The following is a 7,364-nucleotide window of genomic DNA, read 5'->3' as shown; positions in this document are numbered from 1 at the left end:
CCTTAATAAAATTCAATGGATTGGATCTTCGAAATATTCATAACGTTGGATAATCTATTTAATTTGCCACACTTAAATATTCTCTTTAATGGATGATTTCGATTTGATTTAATAGACCTAGAAACATGAGTTCAATAAATTCTTCGAAGAAATCTCATCCAAGGGATGTTTTGCCATCTATTGACAGTCCTAGAAAATAATTCCTTAATTTCTAACCAAGGTTCTTTTCTTTCCATATAGATGACTTTCCAAACTCATACATGGCTAATGGAAATTTCACCCAAGTAACTGAGTTTATTCTCACAGGAGTCTCAGAATGTCCAGACCTCCAGAACCCACTCTTCTTTGTCTTCCTGGTCATCTATGGACTGACCATGACAGGGAACCTAAGCATCATCACCCTCACCAGTGTGGGCTCCTGATTTCAAACTCCCATGTATTTCTTCCTCAGAAACGTGACCATCATCAATCTTGACAATTCAACTGTCATTGCCCCTAAAATGCTGATCAACTTTTTAGTAAAAAAGCATACCACCTCCTTCTATGAATGTGCCACTCAACTAGGAGGGTTCTTGGTTTTCATTGTAGTTGAGGTGCTCATGTTAGCTGTGATGGCCTATGACCGCTATGCAGACATTTGTAACCCCCTGCTCTACAAGACAGTGGTATCTCACCGGACCTGCCTTCTTCTCGTTTCCCTCACATGCCTCTATAGCTTTTCCACAGTTGTTGTAGTTTCATGTTGTGTATTTTCTGTGTCTTATTGTTCTTCCCATGTAATCAATTATTTTGCTATGATACTGTCCCCTTGTTAGCATTGTCCTGCTCCGATACTTCCTTTCCAGAAACAGTAGTATTCATATCTGCATCTACAAACTTGATGTTTTCCATAACTGTAGTTGTAGCATCTCATTTCAACATCATTTTGTCCATTCTAAGGATACGTTCATCAGAAGGAAGGAAAAGAGCCTTCTCCACATGTGCTTCCCATATGACAGCTGTGTCAGTCTTCTATGGAACTCTGCTTTTCATGTATGTACAGCCTCGAAATAACCATTCACTGGATACTGATAAAATAGCCTCCATGTTTTATACACTGGTGATCCCCATGCTGAATCCCATGATCTACTGCCTGAGGAACAAGGATGTGAAGACTGCCTTGAGGAAAATTCTGACACATTAGTGATGCAATGTTAAAACTCTATAGGTTACTGAAGAGATGGTGAAGACAGGCTGCCTGCCATTGTATGGCATATAGTCTGAACAACATTAGAAGTTAAAGGAATGGATGATTTTCCCATTTTACAATTTCTGTTTTGAGTAAAGGTCCTAGTTCATTTTCAAACAGAAATCTTGAATACAAGCCCTTTTTTCTAACCTAAAAAGTGAAAAATTTGAGACAACAGCCACAGAAATTTTGGGGATGAATTGGAAAAAGAGCTAGTGAAAGTCAGATCCATATTATTTGTACAAAATCTGTGCAATTCACTGGTCTCGGGGCACATAAGTGTGGAGATTTCAGTATCCCAGGAAAGGGTGTGTGTGTGTGTGCATATGCTCAGTCATGTCTGACACTTTGAGATCCCATGGACTGTAGCCCGCCAGGATCCTCGGTCCATTGAATTTTCCAGGCAAGAATATTCAAATGGGTTGCCGTTTCTTCCTCCAGGAGATTATCCTGACCCAGGTATAAAACCCATGTCTCCTGAGTCTCCTGCAGCGCATTCTTTACCACTGAACCACAGTGGAATCCCAGACAAGGCTAAAAATATAAAGAAATATTTATGTAACCACTCACGAGACAGAGTTTGTAGTTAGACACAAACTTTGTTAATTTTTTCTAAAATAAAAAAGGAAAAGAACAAATAAAATCAACACTCATAAGATTATAACAATATTTAGAAATCTTCACAGTATGATGTCCCCATGTCCAACATAGACTCCAAATCCCCTGAACATCAATGCTTGCAAGAAAATTAGTGTAATCCTTGAAGTGACAACAGAGAGTGATTCTGTGTTCTCCTGCTCCCTTCTCAGTCTTCAGTGTTAGTCTATGTACCTTAGGTTGGGATTTTTTCAGCTTTATGTCCTCTCCTACCCACTTCATCTTCTTCATCCCAATCTGTCTTGTACACATGGAACTCTTTGCTGGAAGAGACTGTTCGGCTTTCTTCAGTGGTAGCAAAGCTCTTCTTTGTAAAACTGCAAGATCGTGGGTCAAAGTGCTAAAGAGAAAAATCAAAATATAAAACTTCTCAAATAAAATTTGAAAAAGTAATTAATCACACTTATAAATATTCTAAAAATCAATGAAAAGAAAAATCTCAATTAAAATGAATAAAATTTAGACATTTACGATGGAGATATATGAATGAACAACATGTATATAGAAAGTGTTCAGTGTTATTAACCATCAAGTAAATGAAAATCAGGGAGAAGGCATTAGCACCCCACTCCAGTACTCTTGCCTTGAAAATGCCATGGAAGGAGGAGCCTGGTAGGCTGCAGTCCAGTTCAGTTCAGTTCAGTCACTCAGTCGTCACCGACTTTTTGCGACCCGATGAATCACAGCACGCCAGGCCTCCCTGTCCATCACCAACTCCTGGAATTCACTCATACTCATGTCCATCAAGTCGGTGATGCCATTCTCTGTCGTCCCCTTCTCCTTCTGCCCCCAAGCCTTCCCAGCTTCAGAGTCTTTTCCAGTGAGTCAACTCTTCGCATGAGGTGGCCAAAGTATTGGAGTTTCAGCTTCAGCATCAGTCCTTCCAATGAACACCCAGGATTGATCTCCTTTAGAATGGACTGGTTGGATCTCCTTGCAGTCCAAGGGACTCTCAAGAGTCTTCTCCAGCACCACAGTTCAAAAGCATCAATTCTTCGGTGATCAGCTTTCTACACAGTCTAACTCTCACATCCATACGTGACCACTGGAAAAACCATAGCCTTGACTAAACGGACCTTTGTTGGCAAAGTAATGTCTCTGCTTTTTAATATGCTTTCTAGGTTGGTCATAATTTTCCTTCCAAGGAATAAGTATCTTTTAATTTCATGGCTGCAATCAACATCCACAGTGATTTTGGAGCCCAAAAAAACAAAATCTGACACTGTTTCCCCTGTTTCCCCATCTATTTCCCATGAAGTGATGGGACCAGATGCCATGATCTTTGTTTTCTGAATGTTGAGCTTCAAACCAAGCTTTTCACTCTCCTCAGGCTGCAGTCCATGAGGTCGCTAAGAGTCGGACACGACTGAGCAAATTCACTTTCTTTTCACTTGCATGCATTGGAGATGGAAATGCAACCCACTCTAGGGTTCTTGCCTAGAGAATCCTAGGGACAGGGGAGCCTGGTTGGCTGCTGTCTATGGGGTCGCACAGAGTCAGACACGACTGAAGTGACTTAGCAGCAGCAGCAGCAAATGAAAATCAAACTCACAATATTACTTTTTATCCCAGTTTCAACTTATAAATCTTTTTATTTATTTAATTTTGACTTCAAATATTGGTAAGTATGTGGGGAAAGTATGAATTCTCATACATGGTTTTAGGTAATGTAAATGCAACAGTTAGTTTAGAAATCTGCACTTTGTTATAAAGTTAAATATATAGCTATCTATGTTCCAATAATTTCCCTCATAGATCTATTACTAGGGAAATTAATACATCTATACACATGCATGTTAAGTCACTTTAGTTGCACCCGACTCTTTGCGACACTATGGACTCCTCTGTCCATGGAATTCACCATGGAAGAATACTGCAGTGGGTTACCATGCCCTCTTTCAGAGGATCTTTCCAACCCAGGGATGGAAACTGCATCTCCTCTCTTACGTCTCCTTCATTGGTAGGCGGTTTCTTTACCCCCTGAGAAGCACCACATATATGCACACATATAATTATATAGGAGTGTTAACACTAGACTTATTACAACAAGCAAAAATTCAAATACCCATCAGTAAGAGGATGGTTAAAGATGGGATATATGCATGCAGTCAATTATTATGTATCTGCGTAAATGAAGCACAGATAAATTTCAATATCACTATGCTGAGTGAAAGACTACTTATTTGAAACTGTTTATTGTGTGATTCCACTTATATGAAATTGAGAAACAGGGAAAATAAGCTTATAGCAGCAGCAAGTGGAAGGTGGAGGATGTTGTTCAGTATTATAATGGGAGTAGCCTAGGGTGTAGGGATATTTGGGGGGCATTTAAAATATCAGGGACCATTTTTGGTGTTGATAATTGTTGATAACGTTCTATATCTTGATTTAGGTATTAAGAACAAATGGCACACTTACTAAAGCATACCCGTTTTTACATTTTAGATCCATCTTTAACTGTATATGTATTCCCCTCAATGCTACATGCGGAGGTAACAGAAGAAGAGAGCATGGGTAAATGTTATGAGAGGAAATATATTATCTTCTGTTATATTTTAATGTCTATGAAGTTGTGCTGAACATTATGCAAGAATGATGAGATAGCTCAGAAAACACTACCATTTAGACTATTATTATTGTAACACATTGCACTGCAAGAATTATGTGTTTGTCGTATTAAAGTTCAATGTATGTACATCACTCAAAGATGAGGTTTTAATTTCAAATCTTCTAGTCACCAATAACATGGTTTTAATCAAATGATATAGTTTGTCTTAGCTTGGTGTCCTCTGGATGTGGGGATAGTAATATCTATATCATATAGGTCAAATGATATATTTTTAACCCAGGGTCTACTACTTATTTTACTGGAAAAATAAATTAAAAAAAAAAAAAAACAACTCTATGCAGTGATGATGATTCATTTACAATTTTATCATGACTTTTCGAACTGTTCCAGTTTTACTGAAATAGAACTCAGACAGTAATGTTTTTATTGTTATTTAAATCACTGACTCTGTGAGTAAGTACTTTATGGCATGTAGGTCTTCATGGAAATCTACAGATAATTTATGCTGCTTTCCTTCTTTCCTTAAATCATTCCTTACAATTTTTCCACTAGAAAATATGCAAATTATCCTGGAGAATTAGCAGGCATCACAGGAAATTCCTTTATTAAATCTTTCAGGTCATTTAAATTCCATACTACTTCCTCAGGAGCATTACAAAGAAAGAGGAAAAGCATATATTCTCCCTACCCAAAGTAATATCAGGGGAACATAAAAGCAGAAAATCCAGTTCTTCATAAAGATGAGCATATAAAAAATATTGATTTTGATAACAACTCTGTTGTTGGGAATTTCCCCTGATTCTTAGATTCTGAGTAAGGACACTTTGATGGTCTGCTTATTTTTGCATGACAAAAATGTCATTATTTCCTGTGCTAACTGATTTTCCTAGAATAGGATGGTAGTCTTAAAGGCATTAATCTTATGACTTAACTACATGTCATATATCCTTAGATTTGTGAAAGTCAAAGTGGTATTTGGATATTGCAAGTGAAGAAAAAGTTACAGGTGCCTGAAAATAATCATCACCAATTTACTCTAAGAAAATCCATTTATGTTAGTATTTCCAGATAAAATAAAGGCAGTTCAGTGGTATTTTAATTTCAGATCAACAACAAATAATTTTTTAGTATTTGTTTAATATTTGCTTTTCATAAATATACCCAATGTAGTATTAGGAAAATAATTTAAACTATGTATTATTCATGACTCTTTGCGACCCCATGAATCACAGCCCGCCAGGCCTCCCTTTCCGTCACCAACTCCCAGAGTTCACTCAAACTCATGTCCATCGAGTTGGTGATGACATCCAGCCGTCTTATTCTCTGTCCTCCCCTTCTCCTCCTGCCCCCAATCGCTCCCAGCAACAGAGTCTTTTCCAGTGAGTCAACTCGCCGCATGAGGTGGCCAAACTATTGACGCTTCAGCATCGGTCCTTCCAATGAATACCCAGGATTGATCTCCTTTAGAATGGACTGGCTGGATCTCCTTGCAATCCAAGGGACTCGCAAGAGTCTTCTCCAGCACCACAGTTCAAAAGCATCAGTTCTTCGGTGATCAGCTTTCTTCACATTCCAACTCTCACATCTATACATGACCACTGGAAAAACAAGAGCCTTGGCTAGATGGAAGTTTGTTGGCAAAGTAATGTCTCTGCTTTTTAATATACTATCTAGGTTGGTCATAACTTTCCTTCCAAGGAGTAAGTGTCTTAATTTCATGGCTACAATCAGCATCCACAGTGATTTTGGAGCCCAAAAATATAAAGTCTGACGTTATCTCCACTGTTTTTCCATCTATTTGCCATGAAGTGATGGGACCAGATGCCATGATCTTTGTTTTCTGAATGTTTACCTTCAAGCCAACCTTTTCACTCTCCTCTTTCACTTTCATCAAGAGGCTTTTGAGTTCCTCTTCACTTTCTGCCATAAGGGTGGTGTCATCTGCATATCTGAGGTTATTGATATTTCTCCCAGCAACCTTGATTCCAGCTTGTACTTCTTCCAGCCCAGCATTCCTCATGATGTACTCTGCATATAAGTTAAATAAGCAAAGTGACAATATACAGAATTGGCGTACTCCTTTTCCTATTTGGAACAAGTCTGTTTTTCCATGTCCAGTTCTAACTGTTGTTTCCTGACCTACATACAGGTTTCTCAAGAGGCAGGTCAGGTGGTCTGGTATTCCCATCTCTTTCAGAATGTTCCATAGTTTATTGTGATCCACACAGTCAAAGGCTTTGACATAGTCAAAGAAGCAGAAATAGATGTTTTTCTGGAATTCTTTTGCTTCCTCCCTGATCCAGCGTATGTTGACAATTTGATCTCTGGTGCCTCTGCCTTTTCTAAAACCTGCTTGAACATCTGGGAGTTCACGGTTTACATATTGCTGAAACCTGGCTTGGAGAATTTTGAGCATGACTTTACTCGCGTTTGAGATGAGTGCAATTGTGCGGTAGTTTGAGCATTCGTTGGCATTGCCTTTCTTTGGGATTGGAATGAAGACTGGCCTTTTCTAGTCCTGTGGTCACTGCTGAGTTTTCCAAATTTGCTGGCATATTGATTAAAGCACTCTCTCAGCATCATCTTTCAGAATTTGAAATAGCTCAACTGGAATTCCATCACCTCCACTAGCTTTGTTTGTAGTGATGCTCTCTAAGGTCCACTTGACTTCACATTCCAAGATGTCTGGCTCTAAGTGAGTAATCATGCCATCATGATTATCTTCATCGTGAAGATCTTTTTTGTACAGTTCTTCTGTGTATTCTTGCCACCTCTTCTTAATATCTTCTGCTTCTGTTAGGTCCATAACTTTTCTGTCCTTTATGGAGCCCATCTTTGCATGAAATGTTCCCTTGGTGTCTCTAATTTTCTTGAAGAGATCTCTTATTTTTCCTATTTTGTTGTTTTCCT

The 7,364-nt window shown here is 38.6% G+C and overlaps 1 pseudogene; it reads left to right on the top strand.

The window, feature by feature from the left end:
* The first annotated feature begins 260 nt into the window (after nt 1-260).
* LOC129551154 (olfactory receptor 8J1-like) lies at nt 261-1,183 on the top strand (annotated as a pseudogene).
* The last annotated feature ends 6,181 nt before the right edge of the window (nt 1,184-7,364 follow it).

Source organism: Moschus berezovskii, chromosome 17 (genome assembly GCF_049115385.1).
Source record: "Moschus berezovskii isolate FMDL1 chromosome 17, NW_MosBer_1.0, whole genome shotgun sequence".
In the NCBI taxonomy this organism is placed as follows: domain Eukaryota; kingdom Metazoa; phylum Chordata; class Mammalia; order Artiodactyla; family Moschidae; genus Moschus; species Moschus berezovskii.
This window is presented reverse-complemented; position numbering and strand designations above follow the sequence as displayed.